The sequence below is a fragment of the Toxorhynchites rutilus genome, chromosome 2, assembly GCF_029784135.1.
Source record: "Toxorhynchites rutilus septentrionalis strain SRP chromosome 2, ASM2978413v1, whole genome shotgun sequence".
Taxonomy (NCBI): Eukaryota; Metazoa; Arthropoda; class Insecta; order Diptera; family Culicidae; genus Toxorhynchites; species Toxorhynchites rutilus.
The window spans coordinates 201,448,414-201,464,240 of record NC_073745.1 but is presented as its reverse complement, the minus strand read 5'-3'; the positions used below and the strand labels follow the sequence as shown (position 1 = coordinate 201,464,240).

Sequence of the window (15,827 nt, the reverse complement as noted above, 5' to 3'; positions counted from 1 at the left end):
CACTAGAGTGCCAATGAATGTATGGGAAAAATCGATCCTAAAATTTTAAAAAGTTATCCCATACAAAATGTTTACCACCTCGAAAAAACACCCCAAGCAAGATTTCAGTTCAACCGGACTTTAGGGAGAGTGGCGTAAAGCGCTCAAAATTTGAGTATTTTGAAAATCGAAAAATCACCCAAGGGGGCAGTCAAGGAAATCGGTGTTTTAATAAAAATCGATGCCAAATGTCTTAAAATTGCATGACCCTTCGAGATTTAAAGTTATCTCAAATTTTGTCAAAAATCGACTTTTCAGACGGAAAAACGGACCAAGCGCCAAAACATTTTTTTTGACAATTTTTTTTCGAGATAACAGTAAATCTCGACAATTGCAATCCTAAGACATTTGGCATCAACAAAATTTTTTGAAACCCCGGATTTTCGGTGATCTTTCGTTTCTTATAAAACTCAAAATACTATAACTGTTTCTGATAATCTAACAATGAGTATACATCCAGCATCTCAAAATTGTTCAGCCATTTTGTTATGAATTTATGAAATGATCTGCAGGGAATTGCTTCACACTCGTTTGCATGAGGCTCGTGTTTTACCAGCATCCCAAGATCAGGAAAGTCACAAAACACATTATATCTTAACTCACACCAGTCGATAATCTACAAATGCTACAGTGAGTGTATTCGATAGTTTTGACCGCATGTTTGTAGGACCGTTCTACATCTCAAACAAGCTATATCACATCTCAAACAAGCTTTATCTCTGCAAGGAATTCAATTTCCCAATTCAATTTGCTGTTCAAGCTATGGAACGGTTTCGTAGTGTGATGTAATTTTTAACACCCAAGATGTCGCACAAACTCAAAATAGTTAATCAGTGGCCAACTTCGGAGCCCATTCACTTAGTTGATCCGTAAATTCATCATCCCATTAAGAAAAGCTTGGAATTCGTATTCGCTATTTGGTATCATCTAAGCCGGGGGTTCTAGAAGTGGTCGATATCGATGTCGGTTTTCCAGGGGTCGACATAAATGATAACTGTTTTTAGAGGTCGACGAGGTCTAGAAATCGCCCCTATTAACAAACACAAGTTCTTATCTGAATATTTCTAGGTACTATATAAGTTGTGTTATGTGAACTTGAAATAAGAATGATTAATATTTTCGTAAAAAGTATAATTGTTGTAATTTGGATTAATTAATATATTTGTACATTACTGGATTTTATGTCTATTTATTGAAGAGAAAATGATGTCAAGTTTACTCACTCAACTAATCATACAGTTTTTGAATTGGTAAGTATTTTGTATGGATATGATGAAGATAATTTTTTTAAGAAATTTAGCCGTAGGGTCGATGGTATCACTTCATTCTGGTCGGAAAGCTTGTGCCGGTTTTAAGGGAAAACTCAAATATATATTTTCTACCGGTTTGTTCCACAATCTTTCGTCAAAAAACTGTCATTGTGTTTTTTATACTATCTCAAGAATCGTAGTTCTTGCTCTTGAAAGAATTGAGCAGTGGTCAGAATAAGTTATAATCGGGAGGTGCTATATCCGATGACCACGATGAAAGGAATAGCACACGCCAGCAAAACTCCAAATTTGTTTGCCGGGATGTTAAAGAGACATGAGGCCGTATGTTACTCTAGTCTAACACGACGCCCATTATATTGATTAATACTGAATGGATCCCTGCCCTCGATTCATCCTGTTGCGAGCTTCATTTATTGTAATTTATTGACTGATTGTTTGATAGAGGCTTATAACACAGAATTCCTTTCCAAAACACCATACACAAAGGATGACTTTCTTCGAGAGATGACCGACTTTGAGAGTAACCAATGGTTCTGTTCCCAAGATTTTTACGTTGTTGTAATTGTTGTAATTGTTGTAATTTATTTGACTTTTCATCACTCGTCACGATTTGCAACAAATACGGCCAACGGAAGCTGGATAGAAACCCGCAACTATGAAAACAATGTCAAACATTTATAATATTACAATACTAACAGTCTGTGGTGATATCTTCATCCTGGTGAAATGAATAAATTATGGAATAAATCAATCGCTCACAATTTAGGTGCGTTACTTACAGAATATAAATTTTAATGAAGAAAATCAACGATATGAGAGAAGTATGGATGTCTGACCGGTACCAGCAACTGTTGAGTTGGTCGAATTAATTAGAAATGAGAAACTTACAGATCAGACGTAATGTATTTTTAAAAAAATCATTTTATGTGTCCACGTGGAAATTATTCCTACTCCCTCCCCCCTCACCGTGGACAAGCGTGGACAGCTTCGTAACCCCTACCCCCTCAAACGTTGTCCACGTGGTATGTGGACAGCCCCTTAGCCTCATCGCCTGATGGTGTCAGTGTCGCAAGAGAGATTACTTATCGTGTAGTCGTTTACGAGAATGTAGTAAACGACTACTGTCAAAATTCAGCCGAATCGGACTCGTAGTTTTGTTTTCACCGTGTGTGGAAGCGGGCGTGTCCACGGATTTAAGAAAAAAAAATGGAAATTCCGCCATCACCACGGCCAAATTGGTCGAATTGCACAACGAACTGCTGCCCCATCCACCGTATTCTCAAGATTTGGCCCCGTGGGACTTTTTTTTGTTTCCAAACTTAAAAAGGTCACTCGCCGGGCAGAAATTTGAGTCGAATGAGGAGTTTATCGCCGCCATGGAGACCTACTTTGCAGACCTCGAGAGAACGTATTTTTCAGATGAATCAAAGAAGTTGGAGCATCGCTGGGTCAAGTGTATCGAGCTAAAAGAAGAGTATGTTGAGATGTTGAGATCGCCACTTTTCCAAAATTATTGTTTTTTTTTGTAGTGTTTATCGGACTGTCCTCGTATATTAATGGATTTCTGTCTGTCTGTCTGTCTTTCTGATTCTTATGGACTAGGAAATTGCTGAACCGATCGTATGTAGGGGTTTTCGGGACCGGGGAAGGTTCTTATGATAGTTCGAGACTCTTCCCCCCTCTCTAAGGGGGGCTGCCATACAAATAGAACATAAATTGCTACATAACTCAAAAAATAAGCAAGAAATGGCATGTAGAGATTTCAGGGAGTAAGAAATGGTTTTATGGTTTTTCGTCACTCCTCCCCCTCTTTAAGGGGGGCGGGGGGGTTACTGCCATACAAATGAAACACGAATTTCTGCATAACTTAAGAACTAAGCACCAAATTTGGCATATGAAGGTTTTAGGGGGCAAGAAATGTTTTTATGGTGATTCAACACTCCTTCCTCCTCTTTAAGAGGAGGCTGTCATACAAATGAAACACAAATGTCTGCATAACTCGAGAACTAAGCAAGCAAACGGAATCAAATTTGTCATGTGGAGGTTTTAGAGAGCACGATACGTTTCTATGGTGTTTCGACACTCGATTTCTGTATCAAATATGTATTCCATGTAAGAAAGAAACATGTTATTTGCAAGTGATTGAAAAATCTTGAACGAGAATTGTGTTTAAAAAATTCCAAAGTTTGAGTCTTCCGAAAACCGTGAAATCACCTAAGGGAATGCATGAAATCGGAGTTTTGAAAAAAAGGATGATGCCGAATGTCTTTAACTTTCATGAAACGTCGAGATCTACTGTTTCAATTCGACATAAGGGTGTTTCATTTTAAACCCAATTTTCGAACTCTCCATCTTCATCAACCTGATGTAGTTCCAAAACTGATGAAGCATTCACACCCTCAGCTGTCGAAAACGAATTTCCATCATCGTTGAAATCTGTGTTTGGATGCAAAACAATGTAGACTTAGTCGCGTGCACGGTATTCTGGTCAATTAATTTCTGGGGAATCGAAGGTATGCGTTTTTTTACAACCGACTACGGGATATCAGCATGTTTTCATGAATTGACAATGGAATCAGCCGGTACCTCGTCCCAAGCCTCGGTTACCCAAAACATAGCATCTCGCTTAACAATGTCATCGAACTCTCCTTGGCTCTTGGATGTCAAGCTTTTGCTTGTAGTTGGACTTGACCATTTGAATAATATTTTGGTCCATGAACTGTAACAAGGGGATGATTTTTTTTTTGATTTTCAAAACATTAACCCCTTCCCCCAGGGGGAGTTAGTCAATTTCTGGCTACGATACTGCAAAATACAAATAAATCCGTGCAAATCATAGTTATTTTACGTTTATCGAGAGATTTTGTTTTAATTTTTTTATGATTCGATTATCCGGAGTGAAAAGAAAATCAACTTTCCGGATAATCGAGTCCGACCTGTATTATACATTCTAGGCTGTATCGATACCTGTGAATGATGTTAAAATGAAGCCTAAACCACAGAGAATGTCTTTGTTTTTATTATTCAGTTAATTATAACATTAAAGTTTAGTAAATTTACATTCAAAAATTGAGTGTTCGGAATTTGAGACTAAACGGTACCGATACAACTGAAAGCCGAACCAACCTCTGTGCAATCTGTGCGCCCGAATTGCGATTTATATCGTTCAAACATCAAAATCCACACTCCACACGGAAAATTTCGAAGTTACGAATGAAGTTGTCTTAAATAGTGTACATGTTTCTCGCTGAAGGCAGTGGCAAAGAATTCAAACTCCACGAAACAAGACAATGCGCTTGATAGTGAAATGTGATCGATGAACTCAATGAAGGATCACGTTAGAATGCATACAATTGATATGAGTCAGTTTGTTACACATCGCACATTTATATTCACGATGACTAATGACTAACGATCGCCTCGGTCGATTAACTAGCAATTCCAGGGCTGATCACGTGCACCACATGCTCGGGATAATTGTAGTTATAATTGAGGGGCTTGGAATGAAATGGGTGTAAGTGATTTGATCGATTTCTCTTCGTCAACATTTTCTTTAGTTAATAACTCAACTGCAAAAACGTTCCAATTTGAGTTTGCTATAGAATCCGATAGATGAATTTCTAACCTATCTTCCACATTGTCAAATACAGCTACACCCCCGTTCATTTTGAGCCCCTCAACTCAGGTCGAAGAATCCGAGCATGCACATAGAATCGTAGGTATATTTAAACTGTTTAATGAAGGTACACAAAATTCCTGTAAATTTTTTATTATTTTTCGTTATCAATTTTTCGTTGTCACAAGAGGTCTCCTCTTTCCACCGAGATTTTTGTCAACTACACAAACACAATTTCAAGTAAAAAATTGTAAATTCCGGGTGAAATAGTGAAAATGAATTTTAAGGCTAGTTATATTAATATTTATCGAATTTGTTAATCGAAGTTGTTTCTCCTGGATTCAATCGAATTCATACTTCTAGCTCTTTTTGAGAAATATTGTTCAATGTTGTGTTAATATTCTGGGTTGGGATATTTGGGTTCAAATGCGGTGAAACCGACCATAAAATGTTTCGAGTTTCTAGTTGGAACAATCTTGTTCTAGCATATAACCCTGGTTGCTAAAATGTGGTTTGAGTCCCAGAACTTGATTAAAACACTCTGTGTTTCAGTTCAATGATATTATTCCGAAACAAAACTGGCAACATTCGTGTTGATGTTGTCTGAGCCAACTTTTAGAAGCTGGCGATAATGATCGTTTAGGTTGTGTGTTATTTATAAAAAAAAAGGAATCTGAGAATGTACTCATGGTCGCAGCCGCTATATCATTCGTTCTCTTCTGTATCCCAGTGCACGAACAAAGTAGTAGGAAAATTGGTATTCCCAAAAGAACTTGATAAAGCTCCGGCATATCCATATACCTTCAATCCTGAAGGCACACGGATGTTTTGATGCTCATTATCGGAATATCGGCCTCTCTCCGAAACTGTATAATCGATAAACCGAGACATGCGCACGTATAAGATTTTTTTTCTGCTTCTCTTCCGATAGCTCCGTGTTGTTTACCTTTTACATCGTACTTTTGTTGATATTGTCGCAGCGTTCGTTTGAGAGTAGACTTCTGGAAAAATTAAACTTAAGCACGTCTGCAGCAATACGAGGAATGCAAAAAGAGCTTTTATCACCGAGTTTTGCATCGGTTGCACTATTGGAGGTTGAAGTAGAAGCAAAAACTTCAACTAAACTGATATGTCTATATCCCATATGCATCTGAGATATTTATTCTGGAAAGATACCTATTGCATGATATATTATTTGTTATTTGAAACGATAAAAAATACTAACCACCTATAAGGTAACACCAAATTAGGATGACTTCTTGAAAAAAAACCTCTCATTTCAACGTTAGCTTAACAAATTAACTATTGAGAAATTTATAATTTTCTATATTTCAAAAGGTGTTAGGGATTGTCTCAATCGATTGGTGCATAAATCTCGTAAATCCTTCGCAAAATGACTAAGCGCCTAAAATTAGACATTGTTCGTGACTTTTTGTGTGCAATGTAAGAAAAACATTCATCCCGAAAAGTGCTTTCTACTAAGAAGCCTTAATCGTGACAAAACAGGTAACGAAAATCGCTGTATTTTCTATAGGAATGACCAAATCGTTTCAATTGACAATATTTTTTTTTCTTTTTTTATACCCTTCACTGACCCCCACACCAGAAGGCTCAGACAAAGAGCCCACTGGTAGTGGACCCTTACTAACAGGAAAAAAAGGCGTGGAAAATCTAATTGCAAGCAAAAGTGAAATCCCAGCGGAAGTTATTTTCTTTGAAGGGATTCACTATACAAAATATAAGAAAGGAAAGACTAAACGACTTTATAGTAAAAGCATTTATGCCTCTATCGACTACATTGAACTAAACTACAATAAAGGAAGATAGGAAATAATTATAAAAACAAGAAAAATTGTATAAATTGTTATGTGGTTGACAACGTTAAAGAGTATATTCATTCACATTCCTGATCATGTAGTGTTCCAGCTTACATTCGAAAACTCTTATATTTGTGAGGGCTTTTAAGTCATTAGGAAGTACGTTGTACATTAATGGCCAATACTCATGATAAGTGTAAAACCCATGTTTGTGTATGCTCTGCTTCTCAGTAAATCATTGCCATTTCTAGTGTTTGCAATGTTAACCCGGGTCGAAAAACTAATGTTGTGAGGGAATTTAGGATTGTGTAAACTGTTACGAACAAAAACAATTGCTTGAGTGTTACACAAACCTATAACTGGTATATTTTGGTGATGTAAACATGTATAGAGTGCAATTGTCAGATATAATACAGGATGGTTGAAGATAACTTTTACACACCTATTCTGCAGCGTTTGAACTTTTTTAAGTTTTTGTTTTGCAGCATAATAAAATTGCAACAATGCTTCTTTTGGTACGGAACAACGCACTTTTTTCATTAACCCACATAGAGTCGAAACTTTTTTCGACACATGCTCCATATGAGAATCCCATGAAAAACAGAAATCTAAATGTAGCCCTAAGTATTCGAAAGTTGTAACTTTCTCAATAGACAGATTCCTGACACGCGGATTGGGGTGTTTAAATATTCTTTTGCGTGACGATTGAAAAATCATGTATTTCGTTTTAGTTAGATTTAGGGTAAGATGATTGCCGCTGATGTATTCCAAGAGAGTCATCAAATCCGATTCTATCTCTGCTAGAACTGATTGAATATTGAAACGAGGGTAAAATAAACCGTACTGATACTTGTACATAGCATTGTTCGCACTTACAAAGTTAACAAGAATAGGAGAATTGGTTAGAAGTTTTTCCAAAATTTCATTAATGACAGACAACGGTAAAAATTGGTCGATAGTTCGAAGGATAACTCGGGTCTCTAAATTTAAACACTGGCAAAACTTCATAGCATTAGGATAAACACCAGTTGTGATAAATCTATTGAAAATTTTAGAAATAGTCTCTTAGAACCGGACCATGTTTGTTTTTATCAGGCCTGCTAGGAAGTTGTCATAACTCTTGCTTTTCTTAACGTGAAGTTGGCTTATCAAGATGCTGACTTCGTTCACAGTAGTAGGTCTCAGAAAAATAAAGTTACCAACATTCTTCACAGGTTTTAAATCATCCAAATTATTGACAGGTAATTGGCTGGCCAAATTATTACCAATACTGGAGAAATAGTGATTGAAAACTTCGGCAAGATCTGAATCTAAGATTTTGCCATCAATTTTCAATTTAATTCTTACATCTGGTTCAGATCTAGCAAAAATTTCATCAATTTTTTTCCACACACTGAAATGATTCGAACTCTTAAGGATATGTTCATAATATTCTTTTTTGAACCGCTTCTTTATAATTTGGATATTTTTAGATATATGAATTAGCATTTCTCTAACGTGTATATCGTTGGGACAGCTTTTCACTTTTTTAACACAATTGTTTCTTTAGCTGTATCAGCTTCCAAAGACTATAAGTCATCCATGGACAATACTACCTTTAATTCAGACGATTTTAGTAAACGTTTTGGTACACTAAGATAACATAATTATTATAGGTTGTGATAAGAATATTCAGTGTTCCATCTACATCGTCAGTGACTTCAAAATCATGCAGAAATATTGAAAACAGATTTTAGAGCCTTATACGATGTACAATGGTTGTTTTCAATTCTTGTTTACTCCTTCCATTGTTCAAAACGAGAGATGAGATAATAGGGAGATGATCCCTGATTTCACTGAAAATGAAGTGATTCTGTAGATTCGCGGCAAAGTTAATCGGACAGATGAAATGATCTAGAATAGTATTGCTTGCTGGACGTCGATAACAATTCTGCATTCGTCCACAAAATAACCAATTTCATCAAATTTTCCAAAAACATTAATCCCTCTTAGGCCGAGGTGACATTGGATCGGAGTACGCACGAAAATTTGATTGTACGATAACTTACGAAGAGAAACAAACAATTCTGTTCACTAGAAGCTGGCGAATTCGAACGAAGCAAGAGGGAAGCAATATAACCAAACCAATACAATTCTATGTAATTGTTAACTTCTCACGATTGCATGCGTTTCGTGCAGCCACATTTTCGTAAGAAGCTGCAAGTAGTGCCACCGCGGCCTTACATTGCTCTGTACTATATTCAAGGTTTTAGAGGCAATAAAATCACAATAATTGTTATCGCAAATAATTACATAAAACGAGAAACGCGATTTTTTTTGTGTGCGGTTTTTGTGCGTTTTTTTTTTTGTACGGTTTTTTCTTGCGTGATTTTTTTTGTGCGGTGTATGAAAAGAAGCATGTTTGACAAAGTTATCATCCAATTAGCATTTCAGTGCGAAAAAAGCATATTTGCGTCTAAATTATCCACTTCTCAAATTCAAAATCAAATCATTCTTGTGTAGTGTTGTGTGTGCTCTAAGTTTTAAAAAAAAATTATAGGAGGATGTGTCCAAGACACTACCGCATTGTTGACGTAGAAATACGCTGTAGTTTAATTCAAGTCGCTTGTTTATAACTGCGGATATTATTTTCTAATGCTACGAAATTTTTGAAATAACCATTGTACCAGTTTGGTCGACCTGTAGAATCATTTGACGATAATTGTTTGATGATTAGACTCATTTAGTAATTAAGCTGTAACAGAGCCGAATTTATCGTGTACATTTTTACACCATACCATCCTTCCAATAGCTAGTTCTGGCTACTAAGGGTTATCATACACTGTTTGACCGAAGCCAAATATTCGACTCTTTTTGACAGATAAAATTTGATCAACGTGTACTGACGAAATATATTTGAAACAAAACAAGACAAGCAAATATACTTATTGGGTGCCTAAAATACTTTTTTGGTCTGTTCTTCGAACCTGTCGGTACATAGTCAGGTTACCTCCAATATTTCAGTCGAATTTTTTCCATGTTCGATGTTTGACATTGTTCGCCACTATTGATAATTGAAGAGTGGCAAACAAAATAGTGTTTGTACAAATTTCAAACCAATCTTTATCTGACAAAAAGTTTCGATATATATTTGACCTCCGGACAAACAGTGTATGGTTACCTTAAGGCTAGTGACTATTTTTACGACAAATCCGTCGATTCGTCGGCAATCAAACTGAACGGATTGCTTCGCAAATGTCTAATGGGCTCCTCGTGTTGACCATCTCCGAGAACATTCGTGATCACAGCGTGTCTCAATCGATTGGTGCATAAATCTCGTAAATCCTTCGCAAAATGACTAAGCAGAAAGCGCCTAAAATTGGACATTTTTCGTGACGTTTCGTGTGCGATGTAAGAAAAACATTCATTTCGAAAAGTGCTTTCTACTAAGAAGCCTAAATCGTGACAAAACAGGTATCGAAAATCGCTGTATATTCCATCGGAATGAACAATCCGTTTCGATATTCTACTTGGCAATAACTATTACCGCAAATAATTACATTGCGCGAGAAAAGCATATAGTGCACAATAAACAGTCTATCAAACCTTGTGTCGCCTTGAGGGTGACAAAATTAAATCCCTGTTATATGACAACCGGCCGGTGTCCGCTGGGGGACTCTGATGCATACGCCGTTGTGGAGTGTGATTAGATAACGAATGCCTTTATGTCATCGTTCCGCATAGTACCAACCAATTTATACTGGGACAAAACATCAAACTACGCTAATAATTAATAGGATGATGGGGATAGTTATTGATTCCAACTCGCATGGCAAGACGAGTATCAATAATCCATGACATCGACATTATATTTTGAAAAAATATGACTACAGCACAGTACGGACTGAAAACAAGTTCGGGTGCCCTCGGCATCTTGTAAATGTCTAGCGAACCTGACAGGCTGAGCGCTAATTAACGTTGATGACAAAAACAAATCAGCGGAACCGTGTCACGTCCGCGGTAATGTGTTTTATCATACGTTAATACAGTCGCTCCGCTAACTTGGCTAGAAACAAACACCCTGGGCATCGTGAACACATGATGGATGGCTTGATTTGACAGTTATCGTTTGGATACACGGATGTAATGAGGTCTTACACAGCTGTTTGACAAACTTGCACATTAATGTACCGACAGATTTGGAAGAATAACTTCCTCATAACCTATGGATTACTCAGACATAAAATATTTAACCATATCGCCCCGAGAGAGCAACGATTGGCAACGATTCTGCATTTTACACGGATTCTGGCAATTATTCACCCAGGCAAAGTTTAACGTTTGTGACTGATGATACCAGTGGAACACGTGTTCGTGCCAAAAAATAGTTTACCGACTTCCGCGTCAAAGTTTGTTGTTGGTAGATATCGCCAGACGAAATAAGAATCTAGAATAAACTACCCAGAACAGAAATAAGTTCAAATATTGATTTCATTCATTTGCAATTTTAAGAGTGTGAATCGATATAGTTGCACTTGTATGTAAGTTTACAGGTTCAAAGTAGTATTACTACTCATTATTCGTAATCGTTCCGTGAGACATAATAAAAAAACTTATTTATTACACTACTATGGACTTAAGAGCTTACAATATTTCTATTTGATAGATAATTTTAACGTCAACTATTCTTGTCATTGCAATCTGCAGCCACTTCATGTCGTCTATACAATGCAAAATTCTTTTGCACATCCAAATTCCCAAACTGCCTTTATGTTTCATACTACATGGGCAGATGGCGCCACTTTCATTTCGATTCATTTCGAGAGGTTCATCTGTCACTAGTTTATGTGTGAATTTTCATAACATTTCGTTTATTTGTTCACGATCTACAATTGTTTACATGCCACTACCTAAGCATTCGTATAGAAAATGGAAGCCTCTCGCAGGAAACTATGTTGAGGAATAAATACAGCTTTGCCCAAAACACGATTGTTTTCATTAAAAATGTAGTATGTGACGACAGAGAATTATGTTGTCAACATTATCCCTTTGCGGTCGTATTAAATTTTTATATGGGAGTCGTCGGAATTAATTTCCCTTGAAAGAGCATGTATCATTGAATGTGTCATGTATGATTATGAAAGCTTAATAAGATTTGTTTATTACTTGTGAACTTCAGATATAAATAAAATAAAATATGTTTTAATGCATTTTTATGTGAAAATAATATTTCATAATTCTTCTTCGATATACACGGGAATCACCTACAAGTCGTTCCACAAATTTTCATACAAAATGTCGTACTCCTCCCATACCCGAAGAAGAAGTGGCCCGATTTGAGTCGTCCTTATTTTGTTGTATACGTCTCTGCCCATAGATCGACATAGGGGAGAGAAAACTATGGGTGTGTTATACCTAAGATATAACCGCATAGTTGACGTATGACTACCGTTGGCTTAGACATCATTTGAGTGTATTGATTAAATTATTAACCTTCCTATACTCGCACATAGGTCTGACAGAGTAAATGAGGTGACTGAAAATGTGAATGCTGAATGAAGTTAAAGAAAAAATATTTTCTGAAGTTTTTTCATTCAATTATATCTTTTTCTTCAAATAAATACCAATAACGCCTAAAAATACACAATAGCAATATCACAGAGACACAAACAAAACACACACAGTCTGTGAGTATACGAGTTACGATTTTGCGCGAGTATAGGAGAGTTAAACCAGTGATCGAATGTAACAATTTCCGAATTCAATTGCGAACAAATCTCAATTTAGGTCAATTCATGCATTGTGACGTATTACGTTCTTCGTTGCAAGTCTGACGTATGGCATGATGTTTTGTTCATTTCTTTCATTCATCGTGGACATCTACGATTAACGATCTCAACGATCAATGTATTTTACATTTCCCTTCGAAGTTATTGCATCTCCCAAGTGTACGTACTTCTCGAAACGCAAATTTGCTTGATTTGATGAACTTCAGGTACTAAGTTTGATTTTAACATGTAGTTTCGCGAGATTGTTATCAACATTTTGCCAAACGGTATATGTAGAAGTTCAGTGAACTGAAAACATAAAGGGATACCTTTCAATGCATTCTTATATAACCTAGCTAAAACGCTGTGATCATACCGCTTTCGAAATCCGCACACATTTCGGAGTGCAAAAATGCATGCTGGTATAAAAGTACCCGCACCTTGCAAATATGTACAATGCCGATTTCCCCAGACTTCTTGGTTTAGAAGTCTGTGTTGGGGAAACTCAATCCGGTCTGCAGAAAAGCATGGCAAATTAATCACGAAATTGAATTTCTGTTACTTATCTAAGGAAGGCGAGTGAGCTTGAGAAACTATTCAATCACGCGAAATCAATTCGGGAACACAAAAATGTCATTGCTTTATTCCTGTAGATGAGAATAAAATCACAGCTAAAAGAGGTTTTCAAATTCAGTAGATGATTATTATTATTTATTTTTTTGTTTTGGGTTGGTTTTCTTGTACTTAAAAAAGGAATGAACTTAATTTCAATAAAATATTGAAAAAGTTTTTGTTAGAAAAACTGTTTTGCCTTAAATATGCACAAGTTGCGATGTATGGAAGAGTTGTATGGCACATATTTATCTACAATTTATCTACCATTTCATCAAAATCTGAGATGACCAGACACATCACATTTTTGTAGGACTTGCCATTTTTGAGTAAAAAAATGTTATAAAAAATGGTCAAAAATATTTAACCCTTTCCATATGTCTGATTCCATATGTTCTGATAAACTTGTACTAAGCAGTTCAAGTTTATCAGAAGTGGGGTTGTGGAAAGTGCTGTTGAGATGACAGCGAAAAGCATAATAGAGATAAAAAAGCAGTTGCCTTGGTGAAAAAGTAAAAATGTGACTATGCTTATTAATAAGAACATAAAATCCGTTACTCCACAAAAAATACGATCCCTGCACCAACAACATTTGTATTTTTGCAAAATAAAAAGTCGAGCCGTCTGCAGTCAATCCGACAGGAAGAGTTATACAGATATGGCTAACCAACAGGCAGTAAGTGCGCCACAACAGATGCTTCAAGAAAACCAGCAACAGAAGCAGCAGCAACCAGAACAGCGAATTCCAGATAGCAACAATTCTATAGTCCAACAGCAACAGGAAGAAGTTATAGCCACCAAAGTTACTGATGTAGTCAAATGATCCAATGTGAAGAGAGGATAGGATTTCATTAAGGCTCGGAACAATCTGAAGGTTATCCATTCCGTTGGAGATGGTGAGTTTTAGCAGAAAGTTGATGTAATGCAGTTCTAAATAAATTTTAATTTGACTAGTGTTACTGATTGGCAAAAATGAAATAAGTAGAAAAAAACAATATTGACATGTTGAATGCAAAATGTTTCGAATTAAATATTTCAACATAAGTACAATTTATACAAACAGATTATAAATTGTTAACAATAGGCATAGTTGATACTAATTGAACAAGTGGTGCTTGCTTAGGAGACATTGGAATATGACTATTTTATATTTGAATTGATTATGGTTCGATGAAATGTTTGTTTTGATTGGTGGGTTTTTCGAGACGCATTCACAACTTATGTAATAATAATTTTAAGGAAGAAAATATAAAATGTTGAATGAGTAATATGATAAAAAATGATGATAAAAGTGATACAGGGAAACTTCGATATAACGTACCCTCGATATAGTGTAAAGTGTAAAGGAAAAAAAATCAATATTTTTTCCCTGATAGAACAATGAATTATCTGTATTGTACAAGTTTTGTACCTTCAATCAATCCCGAAATACAGCTGGTTTTGTGATTCCGGATTCTAAATGAATCAAGCTTTAATCAACAGTACGAAAAGAAGCATCATGAGAAAGACTGGCTTCATCTTCTGGTTGAAGTTATTCATTAACTTTACCAAAACACAATAATGTATTATAGACTACGTTTGTGAGTACTTTATTATGCTTCGATATAACGTACAATTTTGAAAGTGAAATGTACGTTATATCGAAGTTTACCTGTATATGAAATCGGTAAACAAGTAAGAAGTGATACATTAGATGAATGCGTATCAGAAAATTCAAATGTGAAAATGTTTTATCTTGCAAATTACATTCAAAACGGTCCATCCAATAGAAACTCATCCGGAGAACTTCTATTGTCTTGGAGCCAATGAAAACAAAAAAAATACTTGAAACAACCAATTCTTCATTCCTGCAGGGGAAGACGTAAATTGGAATGAGCAAGGAAAATATAACATATTGAAATTTATTTGGAATTCGAATAACATGCAAGATTTTATTTGTCGAATATTAGAATTTGATCATTCAAGCTCGCTATGAAGGAGTTTGTTGAATTAATAGATGATTCTAGAGAGAAAAATGAAGCAGTAGTATCACTTAAATAAAAAACGGCAACATATAACGTTAGATGATCGTGACATTACGATAAAAACATACAGGTATAAAAAATGAATCATGATAATGACAACACAGAGAAGAAGAGAAAATTGATTAGTGAAATATAATTTGTTTAGTTGATAAAAAAATTAATTGAAAATGGAATCATGTTACAATCACCGCATATTCTAGTTTTATTCTTGCACACACTCTCTTTTCCGTAGGGGATAGTGATGTTGTGGTACGAGCGATCATTATCGTCTCGACATTGTTTATCTAGGATTTAGCCTCATGAGAGGTGAATAATAATAAGTAAATGTTAAGAATGTATGAGCAAATGAGGAAGCAAAATAAATATCATGAGTTAGTTGGTAACGATAAACCAAAGAGTGAAGATGTGCATCCGAAAGGCCCCTGACAAGTTGCTTAATTAGGTAAGGTCTTCATGCCCAGAAAGTTTCAATCTTGAGAGGGTCATGCCAACATCTGGCCGAGTTGGCGCGAAATCCGTCTACTGGTGAAGCTCAGTGCGATTTTTTTTTGTGCGGTCCCTATCCCTCGTTTTTACACTCATGCACTCACACATTTACAAGCAGAACGTTCAGCAGCTTCCAAAATATCCATTCATTCATTCATTGAGAATTGATTCAGATGCAACTTCAAATACTTCAAAAACTGTTTACTAAGCCGGCG

The 15,827-nt window shown here is 36.0% G+C and overlaps 2 protein-coding genes across 3 annotated transcripts in view; one reads left to right on the top strand and one right to left on the bottom strand.

Moving 5' to 3' along the window:
- Positions 1-15,827, top strand: part of LOC129764163 (SH3 domain-containing protein Dlish) — an 89,488-nt gene that overhangs the window by 53,443 nt on the left and 20,218 nt on the right. The window lies entirely within an intron of this gene.
- The window catches only part of LOC129764161 (protein FAM13A), a 114,578-nt gene that overhangs the window by 90,380 nt on the left and 8,371 nt on the right, over positions 1-15,827 (bottom strand). The gene's annotated exons all lie outside the window — the stretch shown is intronic.